Source organism: Filicampus tigris, chromosome 12, assembly GCF_054856515.1.
Source record: "Filicampus tigris isolate MCC_2025a chromosome 12, RoL_Ftig_1.0, whole genome shotgun sequence".
In the NCBI taxonomy this organism is placed as follows: Eukaryota; Metazoa; Chordata; class Actinopteri; order Syngnathiformes; family Syngnathidae; genus Filicampus; species Filicampus tigris.
The window spans coordinates 6,546,642-6,561,716 of NC_141228.1; the positions used below are offsets into that span (position 1 = coordinate 6,546,642).

The following is a 15,075-nucleotide window of genomic DNA, read 5'->3' on the forward strand; positions in this document are numbered from 1 at the left end:
GGCTCGCTGTGCGCAACCATGACGAGGAGACGCAGGGAAAATATGAGGCAACTGGGACAGAAAGACCTTTTTTGCTTAAGTAAACATTTTTGAAATGCCAGAAACAAATATAATCGCAACATGTTGTGTCTATTGAGCAAAGCAATTCTGAAGCGTCTGAATGATTTAAGGGCTGACTTAGAGCCAGTCACCTATAATAAAACTCCTTTCATCTCTCTATTTGCTTACATCTGGTTCATTTCTGCGCAGTGACATTCATTTGCAATTGGCTTCTTCTAGAGCAGTTTTTCAGGTGTGCTATCCCGAGTTTTAAATGCACTGTGACGCAGAATGGGCACCCAGGACAAGATAAATCTAACAAAACATGGCCATTATGTGATTGCTGGCTTCAACCAAACAGAGTGATTTCTTTTCTGGAACTCTGGAGTAATATATTTACTTGTCTTCCACTGAGAGTTAAAACTCGATTACCTCAAACTTCATTTTGCTCTTGTGGCGCTTGTCCACATTTTCCACTGGAAAATGCATCAGCGCTACTTAAAGCACTGAAAAAAAAAAATGGACATAAGTGTTTTCACAGGACAGCGAGGATATGGTTGTCTCTACCACTTTTACACCTGTTGCCAACAGCACACAATCTGTTAGCATGAGCATTCAATTTAGCTGACTTTGGGCAAGAGCCAGACGCACACCTAGCGACTAAGAAAAAAAAAATTAAAAAAAGAAGTTATTGAATTGACCGACATTGAGAGAAATGTGGCCAAATGCCATCTCTGTAATTATTGCTATAGCTTCCCTTTCAAGTTAGACTCAAAATTACAGCAAGATATGACCTTGAGCCTAACATCAATATTTGCCACATTGCAGTCCTATTTTTTATCATAATGTGTATAAATCAAGATTAAGCTCCAATTTTGTCGAGCTTGCTATTATGGCTTGCTTCGTCACCTGCAGCAATCTCTTCATACTTTACACTACAAACTTGCATCGGTAACAAGAAATTTAACAATCCCAATTCATCTATCGTATTTATTGAACCTAGGAAAAAAAAACAGACAGACAGCAAGCAGATTTATCCAAGTGCAATTGAATTAGTAGTTCTACAAGAATAAATTCCCTATAATATGGCCAATAAAGAGCACCCATTTGACGCCGTTTCATATTTTCCCCTCTTAGGTGGTGTGGGAACTTGCGATGAGCTGCACAGACCCATGTCCTCACAGAGATGCAATCAGGCAAAAAGAGAACATACTGGGTCGTCCAGATTTTCATGGAAGAGGAAATGTACTGCTTTGGGTCTAGGGATCATGTTTTGCAACAATGACCTCATTTCCCCACGCCGCCCCTTTTTCCCGAAAAAGAGACGTCAGGGCAAAAGAGCGACCCTGGCGAGGGGCGGAGGGACTTAAAGCTGATGTCCTTCTCCTGAACAGGCAACCGTTTTTACCACTTAGCTGTTTGACATGAGAAACCCCTCATGCACTAATCTGCACACAAATAAAATTCAATCCAAAATAAACCGTTTATGACTACAAAGTTAAGTCATTTATAATATATGCCCGACAACAAAAGGCCAATAATACATCCACTTCTTGTCACCCGTTGGCTTGTTTATTACTCTCATCCGATTTAAACCTAAAGCCATGTTATCCCAATCGTAATCCCTCGTAGAAGTGAGGATCTAAAATTCATTCAAAAGGAGATTTAATTCACGTCTTTATACATGTAAATGCACAAGAGCAGAGGGGCCTCACGCTGCTTTGACAGAAATGTGCAGTTTCCTGAAGGGAAGTCCACTTTTCCCCGAATAAATCCCACTCCTACACTCCCGCCCACCTTCTATGCCCCTGCAGGAGACCTGCCATTGTCTCTCAGTGGGAATCAGGGTGGAAGTGGTGGAGTGTTGGGGAGGAGGAGGAGTAGCGGGCAGGAAGCCCATCAGGCCGTCCTGAAAGCTGCTTCCTGAAGGCAGCAGGAAAACACTGCAGAAAAGACAAGCAAACGAGTGAGCGCTGAACAAATAGAGCCAGCACGACCACAGCACACCCGGTCATGAAAAAGAGCTTTGCTCCAAGGTTTGATGGCTCATCATCACGTACAGTATGTTGACTGACCCCACTGTAAACACTGTCACCTCGGTCTAGTTACAGTCCACATTTGGAGACGACAAGGAGCTATTTCCCGCCTCCCGTCCTTTCTGCATACATCACATGTGCTTGCGTGTGTGCTTCGACCACAGTCAGGTTGACTTGAAACATCGCATGCAGGCCCCCCCCTTTTCCTTCCAGATTGTCCAGCAAGCACAATCGAGCACATTGTGGCTCAACAATGAAGCTTTATGCCTCTTTGGTGGCGACACTCTCGCCGCGTTTTGTGAGGCCTCGTTGTTTTCCTTCAGAGCAGAAGGCCTGTTCATTCTCTCACAACTGTGTCCAGATTCATAATGTCGCACGGTCAATCTAATAAAGTTGACCAGTGTGTGGTGAGAGTGTTTGAGAACCAGCTGGGCAGTTAGACACAAGTTCCATTATCCGCCGAGTGTATCGAATGCAGAGCCCATGCATTCAAGTATCGGCATTTTTGTTTCTTTTTAGCGGGGGGAGTGGGGTGGGGAGGGGGGCGATGCTATCCGTTACTTGCTGAAAAAAAACTCAGTTATTCCCAGTTTTTGTGCTCAGGTGAAAGCAAGTATTCGCAGCCATCTTGTTGCATCTTGGTGTCAAGGAACTGTGTTGAAGTGTGGTAAAGTGGTTCATTTAGACAAAACAGGTGCTTTGCCACCATGTTGTGGCATCTACTTGTCGACTACGTGAGAAAAGCTGTGGACAAGTGGAAAAGTTCAAGTAGTGACAAAAAATTGTTTTCTTCAACAAATTGGAGCAACCAATCACTGCTCACCTGTTTTGAAGCAGAGCCATGATTGGTTGTTAGTTGAGCCCTGACCCACTCTGATGTCATTTTCAGTCGACGGAAAGAGACAAAATGGCCGCCCTCTGACATAGACAAAAATGGGGGGATTTTACTACTTAAAGATGAAATCATCCCAAACATATTTTTTTGAAGAATTTGTTCTCTGCAGGGCCACTAGTAGAAACACAGCTTTGTGATTAATAGTGCATTTGTGCAATATGAGTTAGGCAACAAAATCCACCCGTTTTTAGCCATCTCCGGGGGCGGCCATTTTGTCATTTCTGTCGACTGAAAATGACATCACAACTACCCCAGGGCTCAAGGTATAAGCAAGGATTAGTAGTGATGTCATTTTCAGTCGACAGAAGCGACAAAATGGCCGCTCCCAGAGATGGCTAAAAACGAGTGGATTAACTCCTATTCCACAAACGCAATATTTATCAGAATGCCTTGTTTCAACTAGTGGGCTTGCAGCACAGAACATATTCTTGAAAAAAATATATTTGGGTTGATTTCCTCTTTGACTCATATTCCACAAACGTAATATTAATCAAACTGCTGTGCTTAGACTAATGGGGCTACATAGAACAAAATATTGTCAAGAACATTTTGGGGTTGACTACCTTTTAACAGTACTTTAACGCAGGGACGTTGTCAGGTGCAAAATGATGATTCTCAGGGCAGATGGCAGACTCGGACACTAGAAAATAGTCTTTTCAAATTGTGGGGCTTCCAGTGGCAAAACACGCAGTTTTTAGTTAAAAATTCTTCATTTGAGGTATGACAAGATGTCACACTGCAGCATCTTTTTTTCGTTGTTGTTCCTGTTCTGTCGCCTGATTCTTGCAGAAAAAGTCAAATACTTCCGGACAGGCAAGAAAAGTAATACGTAGCTTCTCCACCCCTAACAAGCTGTTTGATTGTGCCAAAATATTTACCAATGTACTAAATCATGAGGGTGTATTTCAAGCAAGAAAACTATATTTGTGTTAGTGGGAATGAAGAAAAAGGTTCCAAAGGCAGTGCGAAGCAGCATTGTGGCTTTTGATCGAAGTTGCAATATTCCAAAATATGTATTACCACAGGAACCAAAGCTGACGAGACATACATTATTTCTCAGAATAGCAACATTGTGTCTGTCATTTTGAGGACAATGGCGTTCCTGGCATCCTTTTTCATCTAAAAAGAGCTCAGTTTGCATCTCAGTAGCAGCCATCCATCAGACTGCTAAAGACGTCCCAATGCTGGAAGGCACAGAGCCTCTCTGAAGTAAAGCAGGCCTCGCAAAATGTGGTTTTCCCCAAATACAACATCGGTGATGTCACGTTGCGGTTTGGAACAAGCACACCTGGTTCTCCCTTCACACACTCACAGGCTTGTTCTCAAACATCTTCGTAACAACTGAAATGGAAACACAAATACCCACGGCTGGCTGGTGGATGTTTTCTCTCCTTTTCACCCCTCGCCTCAGCTCTTTGTGCTTTCTAGCGAGCACACACCAAAAGTCAAACGTCTTGCGTTGACCCAGGTATTTGCTCAACAGAGTTGCGTTTCAAGATTTGAGCCTTCTTCACAACAGTAGCGCCGACAGATGTTTGCATCTGACATCCACGGGAAGGGGGCAGATGGCAGCGGCATTTTCTGCTTGAAAACAACAGATATGTGTGATTTCCTTCACTTGCGACAATTATAGCACAGCAGCAAGTCTTTGATGGAAGGGCTGGAATAATGACAAGGTAGACATCCCAAGTACACACCTTTGTCACTGTGGAGATAAAAAACAAGTGATGCGCTTTGTAATTGAGTTTTGCAGAAAGGACTAATTCGCTCAACCTGTAATTGGTGTTCTCAGTCACTGACGTCAGATATGTAATATGATAACTACTTATTAGCCTAATTGGCTCTGTAACAAGTTTAACTTTTTAGCCTGTTTGGTTCATCGGAACAGACTACAATCTGGAAGAGATTTCCCTCGACTGTGTTGACCCTCAACAGTTTGCTGCAAACGTCAAGGTTTGTGGGCAGACTAAACAAAAGCAGCCGCGCGAAAAGCAAAGTTACCTTCTTGTGGTTTCTCGTTTTGTTTGACCTTTGTGTTGTCTTTTCCTTTGTCGCAGACATCCAGTATGATCACACTGTTAAGTCAGTTACAACTGATACCTCAAACCTCTGTCCGAGATTTTACTTTAAAAAAATAATACTAATGGTTTTGTTCAATTATGAAACATTTTAGGAAGGTCTTGCTCCAGATAAAACTGTATCAACTTCCTCAACATAAATATTCGCATCAATTTGTGCTATTCTGCGCTTATTTCAATCTTTTACGTTGTCTTGCTCATATTAAAATGGAGATGCTGGATTTTTGTCCCCCCTTGACACAATAAGATTAAAGCAAAACATTCAGATTACATGTTTAAAAAAAAAAACAGAAAAGCAAAAAAAATTAACTTAAATATGATTGTGAGAGTGCTTGAGTTGGCTTTCGGTTCTTTGACGTAGCACTGTTAACACCTAGTTCAGCCTTCTGAAATGACTTCATAGGGCAGGGAAGCTTTTCCACTAGCGACACGTTTCCATGAGGAGCCAATGAACAGAAGGGTTTTCTGTAGGCAAAGTTAAAGTTGAAAAGTCCACACATGTAACCCAAAGTGAATAGTCTAAAGTTATGTTTCAGAACATGTTTTCAATGTATGTTATCCCCACATTCCATCCCGACTGAACAATGTACATTTCCCTCGAGAAATCTAATATAATTCCTCCTCCGCAAGAATCACGTTTTTGTTTCCAGTCATCTTGTCTTCACTTAGAAATGTGTTAGAAATCACTGCAATTAAAAACCCAAACAGAGAATCATAATGTGAAAAAGTGATCGCCGCATGTAATTGATGTTCACCGTACAAAAAGTCTGTCCGGATGTTAAAGTAACATTTCAGGCAATTACATTCATCCATCTATTTTCCATACCGCTTGTCCTCTTCAGGGCTGCGGGGAGCTGGAGCCAATTCCAGCCAACCATTGACAAAAGAAGGACGACACCTCCACTAGCCACCAGTGCAGGTAATCAGTTGAGATCAAAACCTAATGTTATATTGCGCCTCTCTGGGCGTTCCGGCAAACGAAGTTGCCTCAGCTCGACTCATCCGAGAATTTGATAACAGAAGGTAGCCTGCGCTCGACGTAAAAACGGGCGCATCGTCATTTTTGCGACGGGGCAGTGGTCTAGTTTAGCGTGTTTGTGAATTTGGTAGACGTGCTACGTTCACTGGACATTCCTGCCACGCCCCTGGCGCATCTGCAAATTTGGTAACAAAAAGCACACTTGATTTTAGACTCAGTAAAACCACGTCTGACTCTGGACAGGTGGTGTAACAAAATTTTGATGTGTGTGATGGAGGCGCAGACAGACAGATTCGGCGCCACAAGGCGTTCTCCCCGTCATATACGTGGCCGACTACATCATCCAAAAGGGAGATCTTGCAGTTTATACTGTATAAACACATTTTGCGCATGCCCATCTCATCTCCTGGACCAAAGCGAGTCAATTTCTTCTTCCGCAATGTCAAGCACCGGTACGCTTCCGCCGCCCTGATTTTCATGGGAATGAGGGAAGCGTGCTTCATTTGGCCGGGAGTCAGCTCGTTCTATCCCACGACGGCGCAAACACCACGTTACACCCAATTCTACCAATGCGAAGTCTAGGAAAACACCAAAAGAAAGAAAACTCCACCCATTAGTCTGCGCTTTGCACTACACTTGCTCTCTGTACAAAAATAGGGCCCTACATGTTAGCCAACAATGTGACTGAGACAAGAAGCAATCAGTGCTTAGCCAAAAAGGATTTCAATTAGGTTTAAGGTCATCCTAAAATTCTGTGTATATGTCAGTGTCATAAGAGTATTGCTGTCAGTGTAAATGCAAACTTTATTTATTTGATTTGTTTAAAAAAAGAAAAAAAGTGTGTTTGTGGGGTTACTGTGTTTTTAAAAGCAGTCATGGTTTTGTTCTCCCAACAAGAAAGTGGTCCCTTTTGGAAATGAACCTTTAGGGTGATCCGACCACAAGACTTTGGTTTACTCCACAAAAATCCGTTCACACTCAACCACTACAACCAACAACTATGTGAAAGTGTGCGTGTCATTGTATGGTTAGTGTGTGTCTTCCCAGTCTGACACTGAGCAGCAGATTAATGCCTCGCCGCCAATCCCAATATTTGGATATTAGATTTATACTTTATAGCATTTTAGCATGTAGTGGACACAGCATCAGACTCACACTGGGATACGTGCAACAAACAAACCTATTAAATGTATACTATTGTCGTGTTCAGAGATCAGACAACGTCATATAGCTAAAATTAGCATGGAGCTAAAATAACTCCAATGGCTCAAGCCCTCACCTGAAGTGTGTCCAAAAACTATAACACAAACATCAGTCAGCCTCATGTATCAGCCAACATGCTTCTGCATTCCCATCAACGTGAGCTCCACCGTTTATTTTAATACTCACCAATATACTTAACTGCCAGACAGTTGTAAATACTTCTAATGTGTGTTGCACCTCGAATTACATCCCAAGTTCTCAACAACCACATCTTAGATTACTCTTACAGTACAAATTATCTCAGCCACAGTCCCCTAATTCAAATTTTTGCAGACATTTTGTGTGGTAAAGCAAAAACAATTTATAGAATTTAGATTATTTGAGTTCAGCTATGGCTAAATTCTAAAATGTAGCCATGAGACATTCTTTTAGTCTCTAACAATGAAAGGATTTGTTAAGAGTAAGTTTCCATTGACAAATCTCATTTGTTATAACTGGCCCAGATTTGTGAGAGCATTTTGAAGCAGCGTATGACATGAAATGAAAATCAAAGTTGTGGGAAAAATTTATGAGTTTAACATAACCCAGTAATCTGTTTGATTACAGTACTGAACATGAAGTTGAACACATTGTAAACTACATTTTGTATCATCTACATGTAATAACTTTCTCATGCCTTGTTGACAATCAGGCCAAACAGACGTTTGACCTTTTATAATAGAGAGCTTAAAATAAAGATCTTAAGATGCTTCATAAAGATCAGAATTTCACCATGTAATACATTATAAGCAGCCCTATTATAACATTTTCAAAAAGCATTAGCACACACTTTGATGCTGCCATTTGTTCCTCAAGGCAAAGCTGTCCAAATGGCCAAACAAGACTTGCTCTGGTTAATAGAAAAATAAATCTGTGGTCCAGCAAATCATAACAGAATTGCGATGCCACAGAAAAATCAAAAGATTAATTGTATTTATTCCAAGCCTGTGGGAAAACTGAAAAAAGCATCTGATCAGAGAACCGGCTTCAGAATGGGCAAAATGATCTTCGTAACTTCGGTACCTAATCTAAACAAAATCAAGTGGTTAACAAAGAACAACATATTTGGGGGTTTTCGTCGAACTGCTTGAACATTTAGTGACATCAGCCCAGGCACTCGTAAATAATAGGGTGTAATCTCCTTATTTAGACCACCACATCCTCTACTGCTGCTCCAGTTCCACTGCTGAATATTTATGCTGCCCGTTTGTCCCGCCCTGCGTGCATTAACTGTCTTCTTCCTGGAGCCATTGTTTTAAGAAAATGAAGTGATTAATCAATACATCAAACAGCTATTCTGTTGCTTCCGAGAGATGTCTTTTAACAATGTGGCTTTGAGTTTAGAGTTGTTTCTTTGATCGTTGAGAATTGTTTTTACACAACCTGTCAGCCAGGAGTTTTCCACCGTTTTGCAGAGTCACTGTTTTGTTAAAACAACAACAACAACAAAACACACACAGACATGGAATTGGGGAACAGGTTTGCCTCCCAACATTGTGACGCAGTACCAGAGCCGTGACGTCTGCATGAAAAGTGAATGCCGGAATGGCGGGACGGGGGGGGGGGGGGATGAAGTTACAGACTCCATACTCACTTATCCCACCCTGTCAGTGGATGTAAAAGGACACACAGTTACGACATACACTGGTTCTGTGTAAAAGCCAAAGGTGGCATATGTGCCACATGCGCAGATCTGTGACACTAATTAACCCATTACGGACGGGAGCGCATAACCGAGTTTCTAGCACAACAGCCGGGAGCGCTGTTGAGTGTTTTTCCCCTTTAAAACCGGAAGAGCGTAGCGGTCATTTTCTTTTCTTAATCCAATTCTCGGACTCTTAGCCAATGAAATGCATCAGAATATACATGTGACGGTGTCGTGAGTTGTCGGAGGATAACCGTATTTTTTTCGAGAAGTAATGGCCGCACAGTCGATCGCGGGAGCTCTGTTATCAGTTACGGCAGTGATATAGACAACACGCTTGCGGACTGTAAAGCCGTGAGACCATCCAAATGTGATGTATGATCGGAGACAATGACGATTTCAACGTCTTTGTAAGAGAACACAGCATGGTAATTACCACTCGATTTTTTAAAAAATTAAAATAGTGCTTCACTTGCATCTTCAATTGAAACAGTAAAGCTTAGTAAACTTGGGGGCTTGTGTGAAAGCCACATGTCTAAGCTCTCAAATTTGGGGGGAATGTTTATGTTTCTATCTTCTACAGGGGCTGACATATTAATTATTTTGTAGGTGGCGAAAATGTCAGGTTTTCAAGGGGGACTCCAAACACGACCGTAGATTTTAGAGAGATGTCTCACGAGGGGCTTCAGGCTTTAATAGGTCAAACTAATTCAAGTGTATATATGTATACGAGCCTTTCTTACCTAACGTGACAGCATTTTCACTAGGCAGCTGATAAAGTTAACTCATAAGAGGGCTAAAAATGGAAATCAGCGGCATGCATTTAATCAAGCATCAGGAGACTGCATGACCACAGAGCTAAATTTATTCATCTGATTAAATGAACTCTGCCTCCTCGGCTGCAGACAAGAGGAGCGTGCTTATGGAGCGGTGTTTGTCTGTACAGAGCCAGAGAGTTCCTCTGGCCTCCTGACACATCGGACTAAACTTACAGAGCGTCTATTTGAAGCGCCGCTGCACTAAGTCAAAGCTCAAGATACGGTTGCATAAAGACGCCCGAGGGAACAGCATAATGTTGTTCGGAACATCATAGGTACTGTACTTAAAGACCAAGAGTGAAGCAATTTCAGAAAATGACAAATAAAAGCTAAGTAATTAAACATTATCCAAAAAATAAAGCATGAAAAAAATCATTTCTATTTCATGTATTTGACAAAGTAACCGTTGTTCCGAAGTGAGAGGTTGGCAGCGACGAAATCGGAAATGCGACGTCATTCGATGAACAACGATGTGGAACGTGTACAAAGCCACTCAGAAACAGACTCAGAAAGCGATATTTCGAACTTATCTGAGGGGATCCAGGTGTTTGGAGAGCTGGAGGAAGAGGAGGTTGTTGGCATAATGCATGTTGGCCCGTACATGTACGAGCCAGATGCTCAGGATAATGAAAATGTTGTGCCCGCACGACCGGACAATGAGTGGAGATGAGACCCACTGACAATGGAAGAATGGTAGGCTAATGGCGGACGCCGTCGATCACACGGAGCTCTGATAAGTAACGGCAGTGATATATAGACGCCGTGCACGACCAGTGGAACCAGTCGAACGTGATATGATATGGTTTGTAGACAATGACGATATTGACGTCTTTGTAACAGAATAGAGGATGGTAATTACCACTCGATTTTTTTTTCATTAAAATAGTGCTTCTCTTGCACTGACACGTTATTTTTACATCTTCGATTGAAACAGTAAATAATAATAAATTCTGCCTGTGTGAAAGCCACATGTCTAAGCTCTTTAATTCTTTTGGAATTATGTTTCTGTCTGCTACAGGGCCTGAGATATTAATCATTTTGTAAGTGTTGAATTTTTGGGAGAACTTCAGGTTTTCAAGGGTAATTCCAAAGGCGACCTTAGGTTTTGGGGAGCTGTTGAGACGGGCGCTTTAGTACTTAATGGGTTAAATAGGCTACAATTATTAGCCTAGCATTATTTTTTGAAATTCAATGCTGTGCCATGCAGTAAATAACGCATGATCAGATTTGTTCCTAGCACTGAGAGCCACGTACATCATATTGGGTTGGTGTCCCACGTTGTCAAATTAGCATTATTTCTTGTCACATTGTGATAGTACCAGGAGGCACAACTAAGGTATATTTAATAAATCATAAAATGCAAGTGAATCTATTAGTAAGATTGACTTGACTGGCAATTTTCCAGGAGGCATGTTCATTCATCAACAAAGTCAGGACAGCTCTTTTTCTCCTTTGTGTCACTGGTTGAAATACCGCTCTCTACCTTTATATTTTTTTCACTATGTTTACAATTCTTGCAGCCAGTCGCAAGTTGTAAACGAGACGTTTTGTTTCAAGTGTTTATTACAGAATTGAACAGGTATGCAGTTGAACAGTTTTGATGTTGCTTGTGACGAATCTGCAGACAGGAAAAACTAAATTACTGGACTGGCATTGCCCGAACGGCCACAGATGGAATCGGGAGCCAGTTAATGTGGAAGCCAGTTGAAGTGTAACACAAACTGGTCCATTTACGTGCCCTATTGTTATCTTTTGGCCACTCAAGCAACTGTTGGCCTGAATGTGAACAATGCGTCGCCACACAGCGCTGAGGCATTTCGCCGAAAAACGCGATAAGAATGGCAAACGTGACAGTAAACAATGCAGTACGATGGATGACTGGCGACTCGATCTCTTCTAGTGATGTCACTCGCCGAAGATTGACGAACATTTGCATTTTTTTTGTTCAGCGCGTTACTACGGGTCTAATTATTAATCTGGGTAGGTTGCATCATGAAAACTATTGAAAGTATGCTTTAAATAGTTTTCGCCGTTAGTATTACTCAAAAGATGATTGGCCAAGTTTACTTCACACTTAATCTTTAAAGGACAGCTGCAGCACGCTTCTGCATGTGTCCTCTCGTGTTAACTTCAGTTGGCCAACACTGCAGTCATGTATTGTGATTCGGATTTGTTTATGTTACGTCATTATATATTAGCGGTTTATAAATTAAGTGTGAACCATAACTTCTAAATCTACCAACTCCATACAAACAGGAAAGGATTCTGTGTTTCATTCTATGGTATGAGACTCTGGAACAGTTTAGGTGAGGGATTAAAACATTCTGCAAATATAAAACCAAAAACTAAATATAAAAACGATACTTTCATGATTTACATGGATGAAACAGGGTGTGACAGTCACCATTTGTTCTAGGTTAATAATTGTATAATTACAATTATGAAATAATAATTATTAGGTATACATGACGTATTACTGATCCATTTATCGTCTAGTATTAGTTGGAGTAGTCTCATGGAAGCAGAATAGATGCATAAATTAACAGAATAATGAGAAGAAGTCGGATTTCATAACGTCTAGACTTCTTCCCACTTGCAAAACCAGTATTAAGTGTTTCATTGTCTACTGTTGATTGCTGAAATTAAACGATTAGGGGAAAAAAATATTGGCTGACAATATTTAGAAGCAGGTTGTGTCCTGCCTAAAATAGAGAAAACTGTACTGGATTCTGGCAACAGGGGAATATAATAAGAAATACTTTGTAGATGTGCTGACAGTGGCACATCCTGTAACTTCAGAAAAGCTTTCGGTTTCATATTTTTCACTCTTATTTTAATCAAGATGAAGATGACGAATGAATGTTGCGCTGTTCAGCCTTCTTGACAAGCTTGCAATCACCTCAAATGCCAAATGACCCAGAAGTTGTACAATTTGAAATCCAATCAGCAATGATCACAAACTCGGAAATCAGGGCTGATCACGTCATTTTTGGCTGATCAGTAGCAGCTGAAAAAGATCCGATGATTTAATTTTCTTGATTTTTGAAGTCAAGCATAAAATAGTTTAGTTATTGACTTGAGTTGAACCACCACTGCTGATTTAAAGCCATATAAAAAAGTATGGATACATTTATTCAAAAAACATGTTCAAAGAATAAGAAAATGGACACAATTTCGATTGGCATAGAAGCTATTCAAAATTAAGTGGCTTGGACTCAGGTGCAAAAAAATGCGATCATGGCGTCCCTACTTTATTTCTATAAAAGTGTTTATATTTTCAAATGATAACTTCAACAGCATTCCTAGGAAAACACAATTTCCCAACACTGATGACCTATTTTTAGAACATGCCCACAGGCTGCTCATGTGGTGCTTGGGGGCCAACTGGTACCCGTGAGCTGGTGACCCCCGATTAAGAGTCTGCAATTAAGTGCAACATGCATTTTTGGAATAGAAGACAGTGAGAACCTAGGTAGGCACAGGGAGAACATGCAAATTCCACACAGAAAGGCTGATGACAAAATTTGAACTCCGACCATGCTAACCACCAGGCCAGCATCCACAAACAGATTGTGTTTGACCTTAGAGGTTACACCATATGGTACCGGAACATGCAGTATCAAACCCACTAGTCACTAGAGCGGGGGTCAACAACTACAGACCTCGAGGGCTCCTATCCTAAATGTTTTAGAGGTTTCCCTCCTCCAATACACCTGATTCAAATGATCAGCTCATCGACAAGCTCTGCAGAATTCTGATAACGATCCTGATCATTTGAATCAGGTGTGCTGGAGGAGGGAAACACCTACGCCTACCTGCACTAGAGACACTGATTTTCAAATACATAGAAAAATGTTTTCATACACAACAGCTAGGACTAATAGTTAAATGTTGACAACTTCAGAACCCTTTACCAGAACCACCAAGCCACTGGTCCATTTTAATCTGGATGTCATTTCAATTCTGTCAGTACAAATGTCACTCAGGGTACTTGAACACATAGTATGGTTGAACAACACATCAATTGTCCATTTATAAGTGCAGCAATAGGGTGCAAAAATCCTGAACTGTTTGTATTGATGGCCTGATAAAACCAACACACAATCCTGAGGTCACCAAAACAGACACACTTTCCATGGTGATTTCTTTTGGGTCACACCCTTCACCCCAGAACCCCCCCCCCCCCTTACTGTGTTAACATTCCAACACCAGAAATAATGAGGATATTGTGCCATTTACTATTCAAGACCACGAAAAACAGGGAGATTGAATGTACTTTGCAGAAGGCCGCAGCAACATGGTGTGCAGTAGATGATGTTACCGTTTAGACGCTAGATATATTTTTACATTTGCTTCTCACTTCTAGAATTCCACAATCAGGAAGCTGACATCAGATCCCCAAAGCTGTTGATGTGCGTTGTACGTATATGATGAGATTGGCTTGCATTTGCAGAATAATCCAATCAAATGCCATGATACCATTGCCAAATATGTAAAAAAAAAACAACTGCAAACTATTGACATAATAACAGTAGTTTAGCAGCAGCATCATATAAGCAACCAAAACATCTGTCAATTAGAAGTAGGTGAGAATGGGGGGTGGAGGGGAGTGGGCGGATGGGGGTCTTCACATGTTTGCTGAGTGAAACCATCTGAGGAAAACAAGCTTATAATTACATTTCCAAAGAAGCAAATAATTTGCTTCCAAGTAGTCATTGACAGATTTACAGTTAAAAAAGAAGACGACGAAGAAGAACAAAATTACTTTTAGTATTTTGATGGTTTCAGTCAGGACATGTTTGCACTGACGTTGGGTTGAGGTTTGGGGGGTTTAATGAGAAGGGTAAACAAAACAACGTTACCATGCACTGGGGACAAGATTATGTTGGAAAAAATACAAATAAACCACATTAGAGTCAGTAATGGATGTCATACAGAGGGATAACATTGCAAGCACGAGTGTGAAGCAGTAACATCAAACATAAGCGTGCATAGTTTAACTCAAGTAACAGTTTCTTGCCGTAGTTGCGAGTCTGGAACCACTGCTCACTATTGACACGTAAGTGGGACTTCTAATTCGAGCGCAGAGCGTAGAGTAGGCAACCAATCAATCAATTTGGCGTATCGATTTGTGCTAATGGCTAACGGCTCTTACTTACCTTCTGACTTTTCGTCGGGGTCGCGCCGTCAAACTGGGACTTCTCATGCCTCTCGTGGACAGCAGGGAACGTTTCGGGAGGGGAAAAGAAAGAGAACTCCCACTCCCCTTAAAAAGTTCAACAGCAGTGTCGATTGATGCGAGATGCAACGCGTTTCCGATTTGGACTTTCAAAATAAAACCTT

The 15,075-nt window shown here is 41.3% G+C and overlaps 1 protein-coding gene across 1 annotated transcript in view; it reads right to left on the minus strand.

The window, feature by feature from the left end:
- kank3 (KN motif and ankyrin repeat domains 3) overlaps window positions 1-15,021 on the minus strand; it is a 32,054-nt gene extending 17,033 nt beyond the window's left edge. The window contains exon 1 of the mRNA XM_086048243.1: window positions 14,892-15,021. The gene's annotated coding sequence lies outside the window, so the exon portion shown is untranslated. The remainder of the gene's footprint in view (window positions 1-14,891) is intronic.
- Window positions 15,022-15,075: the final 54 nt, after the last annotated feature.